Raw genomic sequence first — 21,169 nt, 5'->3', positions numbered from 1 at the left:
CCAAAACTCAAAAAGCACCTCAGAATAGGATTTTCTGGGGAAAACAAAATGGCAGCTATTCTCATTCTCTTGTACCTGCCTCACAATCTAGATCAGCCTTTCCCAACTGGTGTGCCTCCAGATGTTGCTGGACCACAACTCCCATTAGCCTCATCCATTGACAATGCTGGCTGAGGCTGATGGGAGTTGTGGTCCAACAACATCTGGAGGCACACTGGTTGGGAAAGGCTGATCTAGATACCAATAGGAAAGGAGTTAACAGAAACAGGCAACAATGGATGAATGTGAGCAAAAGCTAAGCATTAGGCTCATTTTGTATTAAAATATGCTGTAAATCAATACACATATTATGTGTGCAACTGCACAAATCTTAGTTCTCTATTACATTAAATAATTTGTATATATGCTTTTTTATATTGACAACATTTTCTAACCCACAGGGTCATATAGAAAATGGCATAGATTTTAGTTTAGTAAACATAAAGACAGTTTTGCAGAAAGCTTAAAACCACTATGGAATGTCTGTAACTAAATAATTTTAACAGATATTTCAACCTGCAAAATTGTACAAAAACTGCACTAGTTAGTGATAAATATTTTAGGTCAGTGGGCCCAAAGACTGTTTGCAACATCCCTTTCTATGGTTCACTATATACATTTCACCAATACTGAGTTCATTTTTATTAACAAAAATATAGAGCTTTCTCCTTCACAACAAAGATAAAAATGTTTATAGAGAATGCATTTGTGGGTCTTTTATTTTTTTGAACTTGAGTCGTTCAATACAGTTTTGAACAAGTCTAAAGAGATTTTAAGGCAGGCATTTTGTATTATATCATTCCCCAGGGTTATATGTATGATCGTCTTTACTAAAGCTTCTTTCACTCCCAGTTGAATAAATATGCATTTTATTTCACTAATCTTGAAACAACAGGAATAAAGTTTACCCAGGTCTTTTATACCTCAGAGAACAAAACAAATACTACAAATCTTTAGAGAGAAAGGATATACAAAAAAGGCTTGAGGTGAATGTTTCAAAGTAAATATTCTTAAATGATGTGCAAATTATTCCAGCACTTGAACACGATTTATGAAAGGGGATTAAGCAGCTGAAACAAGAACCCAGTTTAAACTGTTGGGTTTCAAAGTCAAAGATGAGAGGTGGTTACAGGAGAGAGAAGAAACCAGATAGTAATCTATAGAGAAGGTTTCTGATTGATATTCTTTAATTTACTCTTTCTTACAGTAGCTATCTTTTCACTCAGACTTAAGTAAAGCAGAAAATTCTGTGAAGCCAGTAATTTGTTTCTTGCAAACACATATTTTGAGCAACTGAAAAGACGACTGTACACATGGACATCACCAAATGGTCAATATAGGAATCAAATTGATTATATAATTGGTAGCAGAAAACGGAGAAGTTCCATACTTTCTGCAAAAACAAGTCCAGGAGCAGACTGCGGTACAGATCATGAACTGGTATCGAAAATCAGAGTAAAGCTAAAGAAGAACAACAAAGCAATCATAATACGAAAATACAATTTAAACAACATTCCTGAAGAATATAAAGATCAAATAAGGAACAGATTTGAGGCTTTAAATTTAGTTGATAGAGAACCAGAAGAACTAGAAGTCAGAGATATCATCAGGGAAGAATGCAAAAAGGCAATTGCGGCCGAGGGTTGAAATAAACACACAGACACCAAGGCAGGGTTGAACTAAGGGCCACTTTATTAAATGTTAAACTTAAAATAACCTGCAGAGATAAACCTAGATGCGAGAGCTAGTTATAATTCATGTATCTAATTACAGCTATTGGGCAACCACCCTTGCCTAGGTGAGTAGGGGGGCCTACTCCCGGGTGAGTAGGGGGACCTTCCCACATCACCACCCTCCAGGCTGTACAACTCCGGGTAGATGAGGTAAGTTGGCCCCAAAGGCAGCCCATATCCTGCCTGCAAGCCATACAGCTCTGAAGGGCAGGGCTCTGGATCCGCCAATCACCCCCAAAGGTGCCTAAGGGTGTCACCTAGCTGTCCCAGCTTCCCTTCCCGCACCTTCCCACCACAAAAGGGTGTCAAATCTCTATTTAGACACCCTTTACCCCACTGACAAAGACCAAACCTCACAGAAACCTCTGCAGGTCTGCCAAGAATATGTTGTTACCCGCGTCAGTCAGGTGAACGCCATCAGACCTATAGAGTTCAACCCTGTCCTGACTTATGTCTGGATGCCATATAACTAAATCCCCTTGTCCAAGGAGAGCCAACCCAATCTGTCAGTTGACCTTCTTGCATGCCCTATCAATACCCCTTGGTGTCCCACAATAACGCCACACCCTACACCAACAGAACTTGAGGCCAACTCTGCTTGATGACATGGAAGTCATGGCACGCCTGTAACATCAAGGCCTTACCCTTCATCAAACCCAAGTCATTACCACCCAGGTGAATGACCAGAACGTGCAGAATAGCCTGCACCAAACTTTGCTGGAACAACAGAGGTAGGAGCCCATCCCAGCGCATCTCTCGGCGGCCAAGCCATTGCACTGTGGCCCACTGACTGAGCCCGAGCTGTGACCCAACACTTGACTTCGCCGCTCTATGGCCAGCCCAGAAAACCATGCTGTGGGCGCAGAGTAAGATCCGCGCACACTCCGCTCCCATCCAGCGTGCCAACATAAAAAGACAAAACCAGTCAAACATTCGGATCCCGCAGCTTACTCCATGATCAAACGTACAACTTGTAAGCCTTAGAATGCCATCTCCTGATAACCTGGAGCTGGTCTCATGTAAGGCCGATGCAGGCCACAGTTGACACTGCCCCAATCTGGGGGCAATTCTCAGAGGCAAATAAATAAATGTGATTTGAAGGTGAAGATTTTTTGAAACTGTCATTGCTCACTTACATGGTGGATGTTGGTGACTGCGGAACTCAGATTCTAAGCAAGTTTTTAAAAAACACACAACTTAAAACTGGCCCCTGGAGACTGAAACTGCAACAAGCAACGGCCTCTTATGTTTTGTTTCTCTTACTTATTTGGAACTTGGAAGACTGGTTGTTTAATTATATCTGTGGCGTTCTCCTTAACATCCCTCCCCCCCTCTTGGATTTCATACATGCTTTGATGTTGTTTTTCCTTGAAAACACTGCTTAGGCTTTGATACTTAACTGCTTGCCATGTGTATGTTGTCATCAGGTGCCATTTCCTGATAATAGAGTTTTCTTTTCCTTTTTATGTAACTGTTCAGTTTCCATTTGCTACAGAGCTTTGCTTATATGTTAGAGCTCTTGAGGGAGAAAAAGGGTGTTTTTTTCTCAAAGACAAGATAAGCTTTGGATAAGTGTCTGAGGTTTTCAGCGTTTTATCAGAGTGAAATCCAAATAAAGTACATTTCCGAAGTGTCGGCAGAGAGACACTTCTTTTAGTTTGAATAATGAAAAGAAGGGATTGATTCGATAGCTAAAGGTGCCACAAAATTCTTATCCTCCAGCCTCCGTGTGAAGAAATGCAAACTAATCAGATGAACTTTTCTGTGGGCTCTGTCCTTTTTCCTCTTGCAGTAGCCTAAGAACCTCCCCTCCACTTCTGCTCTCTCAGAAATGCAAGCTAGAAAGAGAGGGAGTCTTCCTGTTGCTGCCATTGCCAAGATTGCATTCATTTCAAGCTAATAGAGCATCCCATAGTCACTTATATGTATAGGAATCCAATTGGGCTAAGTGTGCATGCTTATGCTGCAGAATTGATTTGGTTTGAATCTCAATTTAACTTAGTGCATTACATTCCAATTATACCAGCCAGCCTAAAGTGCTAATTGCAGTTCACCTGACAAAAAAAATGTTCTGGGTGTTTGAGGTGGGGTGAATGATGGAAGCAAGGAGAAAAAAAGGAAGCCATTTTTTGAATTTTCAGATCCAGGAAAATTACATTCTTGTAGAGTTCTCGCCTTATTAGAGAAATGGCATTGGCTTCCATTGGTTTCCAATTTTGTTTGTTATGCACACTGTGTAGTTGCCATCAAAAACAGCTTCTGCATGGCAGGGACTCCATATGACTACCATCATATTCACTAATAGGCAAAAAACCTTGCAGTTTAAGAACGTACCTATAGCCCACAGATATTTCTATCAAACTTTAAAAAGCAGGGAAATTGAGCAGCTAGAGTGAATGCACCAGGGGAGCAGGAGATCTGACCTCCTCTCTGAGATATTGTACTGCCCTACAAATTTGTCAGAATGCAAACACAATTCAGGTTGGTCTTTCACAGTCCAATCCACTTGCTTGTATAAATTGCAAGAATTTGGTAACGTGCCTCTGAGCATAGAAATATCTGTGGGCTATAGGTACATTCTTAAACCACAAGGTTTTTTGCCTATTAGTGAATTTCCCGGCTTTTTAATCCAGGAGGCAAGAAATGGGATCCTGTGCAAGTTTGCTGAGAATGGATTGATCATTTGCATGCTAATTGAGTTCAGTGGGATTTACTCCCCTGCAATCATGCTTAGGATAGGTGAAACTGACTGGGGGGGAGGGAGGGAGGGAGGACTGGAGTGGGTAGGGGTGGAGGAAGATGGAATAGGGGATGGGAGGAGGAAGGTAGAGGAGAGGGGAAGGAGGGGAAAAGCAGGTCTGATCATTTGCATGCCTACTGAGTTCAGTGGGATTTACTCCTATGCAATCATGGTTAGGATAGGAAAAACTGACCATGGGGGGAAGAGGGGGAGGGGAGGGGGAAGGAGAGTATTGGAGGGGGCAAAGGAAGGGGAAGGGGAGGGCATGTTTGATCATTTCCATACTTATAGAGTTCAATGGTATTTACTTCTGTGCAATCATGCTTAAGATAGGTAAAACTGACCATGGGGAGGAGGAAGAGGAGGGGGAAGGGGAAGAAGGGTATTGGAAGGGGAGGGGAGGGAGGGGCAAAGGAAGGGGAGGGAAGGGGCAAGAGGGAGGGGATAGGAGGAAGGAGAAGGGAGAGTGGTTTGATTGTTTGCATACTTTTTCAGTTCAATGGGATTTATTTCTGTGCAATTATGTTTGAAAATGGAAATGGACTGCCTACAAGTCATTCCTGACTTATGTTAACCCTATGAATAGGGCTTTCATGGTAAACGGTATTCAGAGGTGGTTTTACCATTGCCTTCCTCTGAGGCTGAGGGGCAGTGACTGGCCCAAGGTCACCCAGTGAGCTTCATGGCTGTGTGGGGATTCGAACCCTGGTCTCCCAGGGCATAGTCCAACACTGACCTGGGGGAGGGGCAGAGAGGAGAGGGGAGGGGGAGGCAATTGGATGGGTGGGCACTGGGCAGAAGGGAAGCCCCATTCCTTTGTTTATTTATTTATTATTTGATTTATATCCCACCCTTCCTCCCAGCAGGAGCCCAGGGCAGCAAACAGAAATGCTAACAACACTTTATATATTTATTTATTTATTTTATTTTATTTATATACCGCCCTAAGCCCGAAGGCTCTCTGGGCGGTGTACAAAAAGATAAAAAAACAAGCAATGTATAAATACAATAAATACAATAAATCAAGAAAACAAAACAAACAAACAATAAAAGAACCAAACAACATCCAAAATACAAATAATGATGAAAATGCTATTAAAACACACTTTAAAATGCCTGGGAGTATAAAAAGGTTTTCACCTGGCGCTGAAAAGATAGTAGCGTCGGCGCCAGGTGCACCTCATCGGGGAGGCTGTTCCACAGTTCGGGGGCCACCACAGAAAAGGCCCTGGTTCTAGTCACCACCCTCCGAGCTTCTCGATGGGATGGCACTCGGAGGAGGGCCTTAGATGTTGAGCGCAGTGTACAGGTAGGTTCATATTGGGAGAGGCGGTCCACCAGGTATTGCGGTCCCATGCCGTGTAGGGATTTATAGGTCAAAACCAGCACTTTGAATCTAGCCCGAAACAAACAGGAAGCCAGTGCAGACTTTAAAACTTCACAAAAAGACCTTAAAATACATTAAAACAAAACAACATTAAAAACATTTTTAAAAAAGCTTTAAAAACATCTTTTTTTAAAAAAGGTTAAAAACATTATTAAAGAAAACATATTAAAAGCAATTCTAACACAGATGCAGACTCTGAGAGCTCTCTCAGTGGAATAGGAATCTCCTCTCAGCACCCTTCACAAACTACACTTCCCAGGATTCTCTGAGGGAAGCCATGACTGTCTAAAGTGAAATTAAAGTCTGGTGTGGGTGTGGCCCCCTGATTAGCCAAGCCAAGCAGCTGTGAGTCTGGCTTTTACAACTCTGACAGTTAGTTCTTACTGAGCATGCCCTGCATTATCATAGGGTGCCAGCCAAAATTTCTTAAATTAATTAAAAATCAGCCAGGCATTTTCTTTACCTTTTAAACTGCAGAAGATGAACGTCAGAGTATGGGGCATGGTCAGTATTAGGATTACATGTATTACCTGGCATGTATTACGGAGACCTGGTTGGATGAAGCCTCAGCTCCTATTCTTGAGGCCTTGTGTCCACCAGGTTTCTGTTATGCACAGCAGCCGAGGGTCGGAAGGCAGGGAGGGGGAGTGGCAGTTATTTACCGAGAGTCATTATTCTTTGCCAGACCTCCCCTTCGTGGGACTAGCTTTGTTGATTGTATGTACTGGAGGTTGGGCTCGAAGAGCAGTTTAGGGATCCTACTCGTGTACCGCCCGCCCCGCTGCACGGCAGACTCCCTGGCCGAGGTGCTCGAGGTGATCTCGGACGTGCGAATGTTGTCCCCGGAGCTGTTAGTTCTGGGTGATTTTAACATACACACCGAGACCACTCTCACTGGAGCTCCTCGGGATTTCCTGGAAACCATGGCTTCCTGGGAACTGCGCCTTAGTAATACTGAGCCCACCCATGTAGCCGGTCATACTCTTGACCTTGTATTTGTCCCGGGAGGGGACGGTAGTGTGCTGAAATTAGGGGTTATTTTTTCTACCCCCGTGTCATGGTCAGACCACTATCTGGTAAAGATGGATCTCTAGATGCCGCATGCCCTCTGCAGGGGTAAAGGTCCTATTAGAATGGTCCGCCCCAGGCGCCTGATGGATCCAGATGGTTTCCTGACGGCACTTGGGGAATTGGAACCTGCTGAACGTCACCCGGTCAAAGCCCTGGTGATGGAGTAGAATGAGAGGATCACCGGGGCGTTAGACCGAGTGGCTCCGAAACATCCTCTCCCCCTGAACAGAACTCAAGTAGCACCATGGTACACACCACGGTTGCATACTTTGAGACAGGAGGTGAGACGACTAGAGCGCCGGTGGCGGAAGTCGCGCTCCGAAGATGCTCGGACACAGGTTAGAGCAGCAATAGCTGCCTACCAGGTGGTGGTAAGGGCAGCAAAGAGGGAATTCTTTGCTGCCTCTATTGCATCAGCAGAGTGCTGTCCCAGGAGGTTGTTCCAGCTGGTCCGAAGCCTGGTCGGTCCAGTTGCTCAGGAACCCTTGGAACAGTCCAAGGCCTCCTGTGACAATTTGGCAAAGCACTTTGCTGATAAAATCAAGCACCTGAGGAGCTCGATTCCGTGCGCCGTGGATACAGTGAGTGAGCTAGAGTTGGCCAGTTGCAAACCGGTCAAATGGGATCGATTTTGGCCTCTTCCTTCTGAGGATGTGGACAAGGTGCTCTCATCTGTAAGGCCTACCACTTGTCTACTTGATCCTTGCCCATCATGGCTCCTCATGAGCTGCAAAGAGAGATTGGGCGAGGGGATCAAGGCAATGGTCAATGCATCCTTGCAAGAGGGTGTTATGCCACTAGCCCTCAAGGAGGCTATTATAAAGCCCATCTTAAAGAAGTCCTCCTTGGATCCCCAAATATTAAACAGCTTTCGCCCAATTTCGAATCTTCCATTCTTGGGCAAGGTCATTGAGCGAGTGGTGGCTAATCAGCTGCAGACACACTTGGATGAAACGGATTATCTAGATCCATACCAATCGGGTTTCAGGACTGGACATGGAACTGAAACAGCCTTGGTAGATGATATGAGGAGGGCATTGGATAGGGGAGAATTCACCTTCCTTGTCCTCCTAGATCTCTCAGCGGCTTTTGATACCGTCGACCACGGTATCCTTTTAGATCGCCTGGAGAGTTTGGGATTGGGAGGCACGGTTTTGCGGTGCTTCCATTCCTTTCTCTCCGATAGGCATCAACAGGTAGCATTGGGTGATGAGGTTTCAGACCCTTGGCCTCTCAATTGTGGTGTGCCACAGGGTTCTATCCTCTCTCCCATGCTATTTAACATCTATGTAAAGCCGCTGGGAGCGATCATCAGGAGATTTGGGCTGCAGTGCCACCAATATGCGGATGACACTCAGCTCTATCTCTCATTCAAATCTTCACCGGAGAGGGCTTTGGAGACCATATCCAAGTGCCTGGAATCCGTGAGTGGATGGATGGGCAGGAACAGGCTGAAGCTGAACCCTGACAAGACCGAGGTACTACTTGTGGGAGACAAGGGAAGGTTGGGAGATGTTGACCTGGTGTTTGGCGGGATGAGGCTGCCCCTACAGGACCAGGTCCGTAGCCTTGGGGTCATTCTTGATTCCAAGCTGTCCATGGAGGCTCAGCTTGGTATCAGTTACACCTTATACGTAGGCTACAACCCTACCTCCCTGTTCAACAGCTCCCACTCGTAGTACATGCCCTGGTCACCTCTCGATTGGACTACTGTAATCCGCTCTACGTGGGGTTACCCTTGAAAATGACCCGGAAATTGCAACTTATACAAAATGCAGCAGTGCGCTTACTTACCAACAGCCGCCGCCGTGATCACATTACGCCGGTGTTATTTGATCTACACTGGCTGCCAGTTGTTTTCCGGGCCCGATTCAAGGTGTTGGTATTAGCCTTTAAAACCCTGTACGGTTTCGGCCCAGTTTACCTGAAACAGCGCCTCCACCGCCACCAATTATGCCACCCGACCAGATCAGCCATGCAAGGCCTTCTCTCAATCCCACCAACCAAAACAGCTAGGTTGGTGGGTACTAGGGAGAGGGCTTTTTCTGTGGTGGCCCCCACTCTCTTGAACTCCCTCCCGTTTGATCTCCGACATGCCCCTTCCCTGGATGTATTCCGCAAGGCCCTGAAGACGTGGCTATTTCAACAGGCCTTTGAGATCTTTGGGATGGGTTAATCTCCATGATTTTGTCATCTATTATATGCTGTATATGTAAATGTTTTTATAAATGTACTGATGACTGTCCAGTATTTTATTTATTGAGATTAATGTGACTGCATTTGATACTATTGTATTTTATCCCATTTTAATGTACGTCTGCCAGATAGGCGACACACAAATTTATTATTATTATTATTATTATTACAGGTAATCTGTGAACATGGCTGATTTTTAATGAATTTCAACAGATTATGAGAAGTCTCAGAGAAAAAAGTCCAAAAGCGCTCTGGGTTTTTTCCCTCTCTTTTTAGACTTTGAACTCTCGATTCTCTCTGACTGTTTTGTGTATCGCCATGAAAATTGAGAGTGTTGTTAAGGAAGCGTTTCTGAGTTCAGGACTATACGTTTTGTAAGGTTTTGTTTTGAAATGAGCTTATGGGAAGCATCAGAATGGCATGGGGGTATTTTCAATGTAACATTGCGGAATGTGAAAAATCCATGCTGGCTATAGTATACAGCCACTCTTGTGGCTGTATAATACTGAGTGACGACTGGTGCCCACTAGACCTGGTAGGTCTGCTATTGAGGTGTGGCCAATGAGGTCATGGGGGCATGAACAAGTTTTGGTTTTCTCCCAACCCTCCTTCCTTGCAAACATACTCTAGATACTTAAGCATCCCAGTGTTGCATGTAGCACCTAACATATTTACAATGAGCATCTGTAATTGTATAAATGCAGTTGTTAAGAGTTTTGGGCTAGGAACTGGAAGACCAGGGTTCAATTCTACACCCACTAAATAAAAACAGTGGGGCTTACTTCTAAATAAAAATAATAGGATTATTGAGTCACTACAGCTAAATCATATCTCCTCCTCAGGGGTGTAGTCACCCATAGTCTTGGGGGGCCTTAGACCCTTTCCTTTTTTGGGAGCAGGGTCCCAGCAGGGTCCCTATGTCTTCAGCATCCTGTGAGCCAATCAGCATTAAAGAGGTGTGTTAGCCACTGAGAAGAGTTTTCTAACATGCTTCCTTGACCTTTCCTACTGATTGGAGCCAGTCTGTGTGAAAGGAGGTGAGTCAGCCACTGAGAATACTCTTCTCAGTAGCTAACATTCTACTCTTTCATGCTTATGGGCTCCAAGGGATGTCTGTTGTTGTGGGAAAAGGCATTAACAAGGATCTCATTCTCAACCCAGCAGCAAAAAAGGGGGGAGGGGAGGGGCTGTGACTATCATGAAGATACTCTGCACTTCTGAATTTGTCACTACACTACTGTTCCTCCTCAGTATAGTTGGCCATTACATATGTGTGTCACTTCTGTGGAGAAAATAACAAATATAATGTTCAGGATTATTCTGATTTCTTTAAACTATGCTGGGCTTATTCCCTGGTACACAGAAATAACCTCCCTGACCTAGAGCAGTGTATTTGTATCGTGGATAATAGTAATTTCTTAAAGATCTCCAGAGTATTTTTTTTTTATTTTAAAAGTCCTATAAACTGTAAGCTCCTATTGCTCCAACAAAAAGATATGACAGGTGGGGAAAAAGAAGAAGCCAAAATGGGATCATGCCTGACCATGGTTGGTTGTAGTTCAACGACATTTACCTTACCTTAATCTCAAAAGCAGCTCAGTTGTTTAAGGTCCCCTTGCAACATCTTGTAATGGCAACATTTTTCAAAACAGTTTGTAATAGGGCTGAAAAGAAAAGCTACTCGAGAAAGGAAGACACATGAATTAATAAGAAAAGAGGTAAAAGTGAATAATAGGAGAGTAGGGCACAGAGCTGTGTGGGCACTTATGTCTGGGAGCTACTTTATATGTTGCATAGGAGCAGGGAAACAGAAATGTTCACAGCTGCAATCTACAGAGTAGGGACTCTCATCTCCCACATGTGGTAAGACTCATGAGTGCCACATGAACCTTGAGTGAGGGAGGCACAAGCCCTTTCCACGTGTTAAAGGAGAAGCAAATCACTTTCATCTTTGCAGTTTCTCTGCTTCTCTGCAGTATATGGACAAGGTTGGTCCTACAACGAGGCAAGCTCAAGTGGTATGACTCAGGTGGCAGACTTGAGGATAATAGTAAAGGTCATCACATTGTCGGCTATTTATTTTCTTATATTTTGGGCAACATGAGTGGCAATATTTGGATGCTTCTAATAAGAACGTAAGAAGATCAGGCCAATGGCCCATCTAGTCCAGCATCCTGTTCTTACAGTGCCCAACCAGATGCCTATTGGAACGCCTCATGCAGGATCTGAGTGGTTTCCAGCAGTTGGTACTCAGAAGCATAAATAGTTCAACTGCTAATCTTGCCATGTGTTAAATGCATCTCCATCTATTTTGTTGTATCTTATAGGAATTTTCCCCCATTGTAAGTTTCCACAAAACCTTGAATTAGCTGGTTTAGTTGGATGATTTCTTTTAAAAATAAAATAAATCAAAACAACTAAAATATAACTGCCAGGAAAGCCTTGGTTCATTCACTCAACGTGGTCCACTCTACCTAAGATGACCACAATTTCTTTGAATTTATCTAAATCAGATTGTCCATGCAATGTATCATATCACATTATGGTGGCATAAATCACTCACATGAGTTCTTTTGGAAGAAACCCCTCCACCCATTAATTGAATGTGAGCAGTGGGGGGGGTTGCTCCTGGTGTCTACACTCCTGATGTCCAGGCATTCAGCTAAATTTGTGGAGGGGTCAATCAGAAAAGGCCGACTCTGGTGTCTGAGCAGTTATTTGTGCATGGGTAAGACAGTTGCAGTTATATAGCTGTTACCCAGACGTTTTTTCAGTCTTATTATTTGAGATCCACTGAGGGGAAGTGGTTAAATTCAGATTTGGATTCTTCTGTATACACATGCACCAGTCAATGGAGGCTGGTCCATTAGGGCAAATGGGGCACTGCCCCACCAACCTTAATTTTGCCATCAGGCAACCCCCACCTCCCTGCCTTCTTACTTACATCCAGTCCCGGGTATGGCACTGGCTATCAGCTTCCTCTTCTTTAGTCTCAGTGTTGCCCCTTGTAGAACTCAGCAAGGCAGAGGATGGGGGCAAAACTAGAATTAGTTGGCTCTGCTTGTAATTGGCTCTGGCTCTACCTACTATTGGGCTTTCTGCCATCCGCCCTGCCACTCCCAAAGCCACCACTGCTTTAGTTTTCTAAAGTTGCTCCAATATGAAATGTATTTTTCTAGTATCCAACCCCTGAGATGTAATCCATTCTAAATAAGCTGAAACCAAAATGAACATATCTCAAAGGAAAACCATTTCTGGTACAGTAATATTTAATATTCACCAGTCACATATTTTAATGTCTTCTTACAAAAAGACAAATGTTTCTGTTAAAAAAAAACCTCACCAAGTGTTTTATACACATTTTTTTAAAAAAATTACACCATAATTTTATTAAGTCTTTACGGCAAAGGCACAATAGCAATATTACACATTTAACATTTAAATTGCCATATTGCTTTAAGATTGAGATTCAGCACATACAATAATTATCCAACTTTTTATTTACTTCCACAATTCTACTAGGCTGCTGTGGGCACCTCTTGCAAAGGAAGAGCGTCTGAACATATTCAGAATGATTTAAGTTTAGCTCTATCACAACTTTCTAACAATATAGGTGTGTGATGACCAGGCAGTAGTCTTTAGTGTGTCCCCCAGCCAATCACACACTTTTGTCTCTTTGCTTTCCTGTTTTACTTGCTGCTGGTATATTTGTGCAGTGGTAAGTGTCACTCTGTCACTCATCTCACATATTTCAGGGCTAATTAAGATAAATACTGATTATGTGTCAGCACTGATTTGTGGGAACAACTATGATTTGGCATCCTTTCCAACACATAGGAGGCTTTTGCTTTGTGAAGAAATGGCATCTGGTGTGTGTTCTCATGTTACAAGTCTGCAGATCCAGTGGGTAAAAATCAATTACAGTGTATAGCTCATCAAGGGAGAGACAAGGTACAGCCAATGAGCTGCTTCTGGCTTATCAAGGCAGGACATAGGGATCTTATGTTGTATATTCCTTCCAAGAAGTTCTCAACCCTATATCTTTTGGAAGTGTAGGATGATTTGTTTTATACTGGTCATGCTGGAGAATAGAATTGCCTAATTGAGGCAGTACAAGTTTTTCTTATTATTATTTTCCCCGCCAAACTGAATTGGACTACAATATCAGTTTTGCTGTTGTTTTCTGTCGTCAGTAAGTGCTTCAAATAACCTTGCAGTGAACATAATTGTCTTATTTTTTATTTTTTTTACAATCATTAAACGGTGTGGTGGGCAGATAATGTTGAGTAGATGTAGTGGCTGAGTGTCGGTCAGGATTGGAGTTAGGCAAATAGGCAAGCGGCAAGCTCAACAGAGACTCAAGCAGGGCTCCAAGGAGAGAATAGCGGCTCAGACAGGATAAAGAAACAAGTTAGGCCAGAGTCAGAAGTTATATAAGGCCAGATGGAAATACATTTACTCTTCATATCATCTGATCATGCTAGGCTATGCTAGTTTACACTCACCTGCATTGGCGGCCACCGCCAGTATGTTTCCAGAGTCAGACCCTATTCAAGGTGCTGGTTTTAACCTATAAACCTCTACAAAGCTTGGGACCCCAGAACCTGGAGGAACATTTCTTCCCATGTTGTTGTTGTTACTGCTTATTAACCACTTACATGCCATAATCACTTCCAAGTGATTTACAAGCATAAAATAAATTACAAAATTGATACATAATTAAAATAAACAATAAAACACCTTCATCAAAACATTAAAAGCACACACATTTAAAATAGACAATAAAACAAGCCTATTAAAAAGAAGAACAGTTAAAAAGCAATTAAAACAATTGGATCAAGAAGTTCAAATTCAGAGGAATGCTTGCCTAAACAGGTGTGTCTTCAAGAGCTGGCAGATTGCCAATATGGATGGGGCCTGTAATATTTCAGCAGGGAGGGCATTTCACAACACTGGTGCCACCAGTGAAAAAGCCCGCCTTCATATTGCCAAAAGCCAAGAAACATCAGGCCATGGCAATACTACCCAGGTTCCATTTGCTGATCTTACTGCCTTTACCTCCCTGGGCCCTACAATCGTCCATAGAGGCCCTCCAAGTGCCAAGTATGGAAGGGGGTAACAAGATGAAACAGCTTTTTCATGGTGGCCTCTCACCTGTGTAGTGCTGTTTCTACTCACTGTAACATCTTTTCAGCATTAGGCAAAGTCTTTTCTTTTCTTCCATCTTTTATTAGCCAGTTCTTTTAATATCATATCCTTGGGTTAATTTAATTTCATGGTGATTGAGCTTGAAAAGGGGATTCTGTAGGTTTGGCCTGTTGGCTTGTTAGGTGTTAGGTTGGTTTTCTTTACTTTATAGTTTGTATAGATTTATTTTAGATGTTTTACACTAATTTTTATGGTAAGCCACCTAGGAGCATTGGCAAATTATACAGCCACAAGAGTGACTGTATACTATAGTCAGCATGGTTTGTTTGCATTCTGCAATGTTACATTGAAAATACCCCCATGCCATTCTGATGCTTCCCATAAGCTCATTTCAAAACAAAACCTTACAAAACATATAGTCCTGAACTCAGAAACACTTGCTTAACAACCCTCTAAATTTTCATGGCGATACACAAAGCAGTCAGAGAAATGAGAGTTCAAAGTGTAAAAAGAGAGAGAGAGAAACCAAACCCCTTTTGGACTTTTTTCTATCAGAGTTCTCATAATCTGTTGAAATTCATTAAAAATAACCCATGTTCACAGAGTACCTGTAATCCTATTACTGAACTTCCCGCATACTCTGACGTTCCTCTTCTGCAGTTTAAAGGTTAAAAAAATGCCAGGCTGATTTTTAATTAATTTAAGAAATTTAGCACTGAACTCAATCGTAATGTCAGGCATGCTCAGTAAGAACCAACTGCCAGTGTTCTAAAAGCCAGACTCACAGCTGCTGGGCTTGCGTAATCAGAGGGCCACACCCACAACAGACCTTTATTTCACTTTAGACAGCAACAAAGAATCCTGGGAAGTGTAGTTTGTGAAGGGTGCTGAGAGGAGACTCCTATTCCCATGACAGAGCTCCAGTGGCCACAGTGGTTTAACAGTCAGCTACTCTGATTGAAGCTCTGTGAGGGGAACAGGGCATCTCCTAGCAACTCTCAGCACCCTTCACTAACTACATTTCCCAAAATTCTTTGGGAGAAGCCATGACTATCTAAAGTGAAATAAAGTTCTGGTGTGGATGTGGCCAGGGACAGCTTTGGTTTAAATTTGGGTGGAAGACTACATGTGCCTGCTATAGAACAAAAAGGTGGGAGAAACCCTGAAAAAGAATTATGCTGTTCACAATGTTTTCCTTTTGGAAAGGAAGGGGGCTTCCCCTTTGCCCAGTGCCCACTCTCCCAATCTCCTCTCCCTCTCCTCCCCCTTCCTGCCCTCCTCCTCCCCCCTGTTCCTCCCCCAGGTCACTTTCACCTATCCTAGCCATGACTACATGGGAGTAAATCCCACTGAACTCAATAAACATGCAAATTATCAGACCTGCCTTTCCCCTCCTTCCCCTCTCCTCTCCCTTCCTCCTCCCTTCTTCCTCCCCTCCCCTCTTCTTTCTTCTTCCTCCGCTGTCCACTCCAGCAAGTTTTGTTTCTATTCTCTGGGTTGATTGCACGTGTTGCCACCATTCACCATATGCTCAGAGGCACGTTACCAAATTCTTCCAAGCTACACAGGAAGTGGATTGGACTGTGAAAGACCAACCTGAATTGTGTTTGCATTTTGACAAATTTGTAGGGCAGTACAATATCTGGGAGAGGAGGTTGTCTCCTGCTCCCCTGGTGCATTCACTATAGCTGCCCAATTCCCTTGCTTTTTAATGTTTGATAAAAATATCTGTTGGCTCTACGTACTTTGTTAAACCGCCTATTAGTGAATCATATATTTAACTCAACAGCAGCAGTAGCAGGAACAACAATGTAGCAGGAGCTACATTGGCTCCCAGTTTACTTCTGAGTACAATTCAAGGTGCTGGTTTTGAACTTTAAAGCCGTAAACAGTTTGGGACCTTGGTATCTGTCTGCCTGCCTTCCCCTCATTAGTCATGCATGAGCACCAGGGAAGAGGACTTGTAGCGAGTGCCTATATCTGAAGCCTGATTGGGAATACTCGCAACAGAGCCTTCTCTGTCATGGCCTCTAGACTATGAAATCCTTAGAAATGTGTAAGGATTTTAAGGATTTTATGGATTTGTTTATGGTTTTTGTATGATTTTTTGTATTTTTAAACCTTTGTATAGTTTTATGTATGTATTTTTAAATCTATATAATCTGCCTCAGGACCCACATTCTGGGTGAGAGGCAGATACTCATAATAATACACAGCACAAAATGATGCTCGCACACTCCGACGGGCTTGGAGAGACCCCACATGGAGCCACAACAAGGATGCATGCCCAGGAGAGGCTGAGGTTGGACTTCTCCTACTGCCACCACCATCACATCTTCATCTTGCTGCTGCTGCTGTCGCCCAACTGGCCAGTGCAGACGGAGATGCCAGTGAGGAAGATTTGAAGGGGCGCCCTTTGGAGCCAGGTCCTCCTGGCCATGGGACCAGTCACTGGAGCTTTGCAGACAAGGCAGAAGGGGCCTCTGATTTTCCCTATTGTGGGGGTCACATGCAGTCCCCCATCAACATCAACACGACGGCCACCCTCTTTAGCCTCCAGCTAAAGCCCATCCTGCTCTCTGATCACAATCTGCCTCCCAGAGAGACACACAGGCACGCCGAGGCTTGAGTCCTGGAGCCTCGCAGCCAGCGGGCACTCCCACCACCCGCCTACCCTGAGGAAGGAGAGGCAAGAGAAATGGCAGCAAGTCACACCAGGAGAGCCATAACCTTTTATCTGCTTGTCACCCTCCTCCATGGTCAACATAATTTCAGTTTTCTGACACTTTCATAGAGCAGGGAGGGTGGCATATGGGCTTCCCTTGGTGAATTCTGACTTTTATACTGTGTTTATGTATATGTTTATGTATATGCATATTGTTTATGTATTTTGCTTTGTAAATTAATTTGATATGTTTTATTGTACCTTGTGTATTCTGTTGTAAACCGCTTTGAGATTGTTTTGATAGTAAGCAGTCTATAAATGGAAAGAATAATAGTAGTAGTATTTTTGTTAACAACAAAAACAACAGATTGAATCCTGCCTTGTGCATGCACACACACACACCTACAGCAGTGGTAATGCTGTAGTACCACACAGTTGAAGTCACAGTTCCTTTCCTCTGCTTGCAAACTGTTCTGGCAACAAAGGGAGTACATTAGAGATGGGGGAGAATATCCGCCAAATCGGACCTGACACCGGATTCCAGCTGAATTCGATAATTCACCATCTTTTTGGACCAGCACCTATTTCTTGCTGTGGGCTGCGGCTGTAATTGTCACGGATTTTGCAGCCACGGCTGCAAATCAGCAAGAATTTATTCTTTTGAACTTTCCCCCGTATTTTAAATTATTTTCATAATGCTTTGTAAATGGTGCATTTCCATGAAGGAGCCAGCATTTCATGCCCTTGGGACCTCCGCCACTTATCAATCAACCGCTCACCAAGCCCCGGGCATTGCTAACAAGGAAAAGCAGCTTCAATTAACCAATTTAAAACTGTGTTTCATCGTACTTGCAAATACCTGTGCCATGAAGCCTCCTGGGTTCGTTCTTTAGCCACGTTTTTCTCTGCTCTCACTTCCCCTAACTTCCCCAAATTTTAGGAACCTTAGAATTTTACAAAAATGTTCTCAATGAAGCCAGTTTTGAATCTAGATCATCCTAAGGGTGAAGGGTAACCTGTTCATAAGCCTGACACCATTTGGCTGCAATCAGGTGACCTCCAAGGCTTTTGCCTTGGAATCCAGAAAACGCTTGCTGCAAGACGAAGGGGAAACTATTCCCAGAGGCTCCTTTGGGATCAGCCCTTCTTGTATAAAGAATAGATGAACATACAACATGCATACATATGCAGACATTTAACATACATTATAATACCTTGAGACCTCCATGGCTCCTGATGTTGATAACTACGAAATTTTGCCCACCAAAAAAACCAAACCCACAGATCGAATCACCCCAAAACACGCACATCAGATTGAATTGGCAAGTGCGACAGCAAGCAGGAACAAAAAAATAGTGGATTGGGATTAAATGACGGACTATTGGAATGCAAGTGGATTGGAACCATGCAGTGAACCCCATCCCTATCCTCCATACAGTATGTTGTCTGGACCCCAAACTGTGGTTAATATGAATCAGCAAACCAACTATAGAAGCCACAGTTTGAAGTTGGCTTAACTGAAACTAACCATAGTTGATGTTAACCACAATGTGTCAGTCCATATGACTTGACAAACCATAAAGTGGATTCAAAAGTTAGCCCAACTACGACCCTATCTGGATAGGGAGAACCTTGCCACAGTTATCCATGCTCTGGTAACCTCTAGATTGGACTACTGTAATGCACTCTACGTAGGGTTACCTCTGAAGACGGTTCGGAAACTTCAGCTGGTGCAGAATGCTGCGGCCAGAGTTCTTACTGGGACAAAAAAATTTGATCATATAACACCTGTCCTGGCCCAGCTGCACTGGCTACCAATATGTTTCCGGGCCAGATTCAAAGTGTTGGTTCTTACCTATAAAGCCCTTAACGGCATCGGACCACAATACCTGGCGGAACGCCTCTCCCGCTATGTACCTACCCGGTCGCTGCGCTCGACATCGAAGGCCCTTCTCCATGTCCCAACGCATAGGGAGGCACGGAGAACGATAACTAGAGCTAGGGCCTTCTCAGTGGTGGCCCCCAAACTATGGAACGCCCTCCCTGATGAGATACGCCTGGCGCCTTCTTTGTTATCTTTTCGGCGCCAGGTAAAGACCTACCTCTTCGCCCAGGCATTTTAAAAATTTAAAAATTTGAATTTAAAATTGAAAATTTTTAATTATGTTTTATTGTGTATTGTATTTACATTGTATTTAATATATTTACTTGTATTTTAACCTGTTTTATTATGCTGTACACCGCCCTGGGAGCTTATTGGTATAGGGCGGTCTAAAAATGTAATAAAATAAAATAAAATAAAATAAATAAATAAATAAAAGTTTCCAAACTCTTTCTCCTGGTTGCACAAGAAGGGAAGAATAAAGGGAGCATGCAAGCTTGGGATAGGAAGTGGGGGCTAGGTTTCTTCACATCTCACTAAAGTATTGCAAGAGGTCTAAATGCATCCAGTGTCATTGGATTACTCCAATCTCTGCAGCATCCTTTCCCTGAAAAAATTGCACATTGGTTGTGCTAGTTATGATTTGGCAGGGCACTCAGGCTAACTCCATGAGAAATTTGCTGTAGAAGAAATTCACTATAACAACATGTTTGGTTATTTGCCATTTTTTAAAATGTGTTTTTAAATTTGTATATTTGTTTTTAATGTTTTAATTGTTGTAAACCGCCCAGAAATGCAATAAAAAATAAATAAATAATTCCTGAAAAGCACAATCTAGAGTAAATGCTTAATGAGGCTACACTGAAGTAAAAGCTTTGAGGTTTGTAATTTTTTTAAAAAAATAAAATAGGTAAAATTGTATTGTTGCACCTTCTCACACAAGAGATGTCCATATTTTGGGAATCCTTTCTTTTCGGATGTATTATATGCTATAATTTTGGACATCGTAATGAACTGATCAGTGCTGTGCTAATATATTTCAGTTAGGAAAGAGGCACTTGAAAGAAATTGGTTTTGCTATACACATGATGTGAAGCAATCAATAGTGCTTTAGTCTGACAAGCACTGTCAATATCCATTGTCACAGTTCAGAAAGTCATTAATGGATAGTTCTTCAAAAACCAATGTTCTCAACACATGTCCAAAGTACTGAGATAACATTGTACTGGGCAGGAATTAATCACAGGTAGTAAACCCATGGGGTTTAGGATAAATGGTTTATAAACTGTGATATAAAAGTTCTTCAGAAAGAATGTACGCTCACACTGTACTAAGAGAACATGCAGTGAGCCATTGCAGTGCTTGTTTGGCTTCAGAATCACTTGGAAACTGGGCAAATCCTTGCCTTTCAGCCTCAGCTCATTTTTTGCAAAATGTGTATAAACGTGACCCTCATCACAACTTCTTTTTGACAATGGAAAAATAAAATTATTATTAGCCTACATTAGAGATTGGTAGGTGGCAATTTTAATAAATGAATGCTCAGTACATTTCTCGAGCAAGCAAACATACAATTACCTTTAGATGCTTTCCATGCAAAATAATTCCAAATCAAAGCTGGTTTGGGGGCAGAAGAGAGGGGAACTCCAATGGGTAACTCATCCAGGGGATTTGTGCTATGAGCACAGCCCAACCAAACTTTGAAGTCCCATTCATTTTAAAGGGATATTTAAATGTGCCTTGTTTAGACCTAGATTTATATGTATTTAAATATGTGCAGATGTATGAGTATGTACAAAGTGAAGCAAAGCTATTAAACACCTGGAGAACAAAGAGCATTTTCTGTATCATTTCCCGCCTCATACCACCAAGCTTGTTGCCTCCGAAATGTTAATCTATTTCTCTTTATACAGTAAGGCTGACTGCCTTGGAATTTTAGTATATCACTGCCAAGGGTTGTTCTCATTTGAACCCAGAAGTTCTAAAATAGAACATGAACAAAAGAGCCAGCCATTAATTTAACACTAATCTCTGTATTCTATGATATATCATCCTAAGAATGCTACCACTAAAAATGTGAATTTTATTTTTTTGGAAGTGATGAATTATTGTCCCATGCTGCAAATGTTCCAGTAAAAGTGTCCTTTTATATGTCCTTTGTGATTACAAGCTTGCAGAAGTATGTGTGGGGTCAGTTCAGTGCTGTGGGAAAATGGAACAGTCCTCTGTTCAAACCAGTAGTGAAATCAGAAGCAAAGTATGCTCTGATTATCATAGGCATGTGTTTAAATGTTGCTTTCCTTAATTG

At 42.7% G+C, this 21,169-nt stretch overlaps 1 protein-coding gene across 5 annotated transcripts in view; it reads left to right on the top strand.

Moving 5' to 3' along the window:
* Positions 1-21,169, top strand: part of ARHGAP15 (Rho GTPase activating protein 15) — a 681,588-nt gene that overhangs the window by 392,611 nt on the left and 267,808 nt on the right. The window lies entirely within an intron of this gene.

This window comes from Rhineura floridana, chromosome 2 (assembly GCF_030035675.1).
Source record: "Rhineura floridana isolate rRhiFlo1 chromosome 2, rRhiFlo1.hap2, whole genome shotgun sequence".
Taxonomy (NCBI): domain Eukaryota; kingdom Metazoa; phylum Chordata; class Lepidosauria; order Squamata; family Rhineuridae; genus Rhineura; species Rhineura floridana.
The sequence above is the reverse complement of the archived record's forward strand: the minus strand, read 5'-3'. Positions and strand labels throughout refer to the sequence as shown.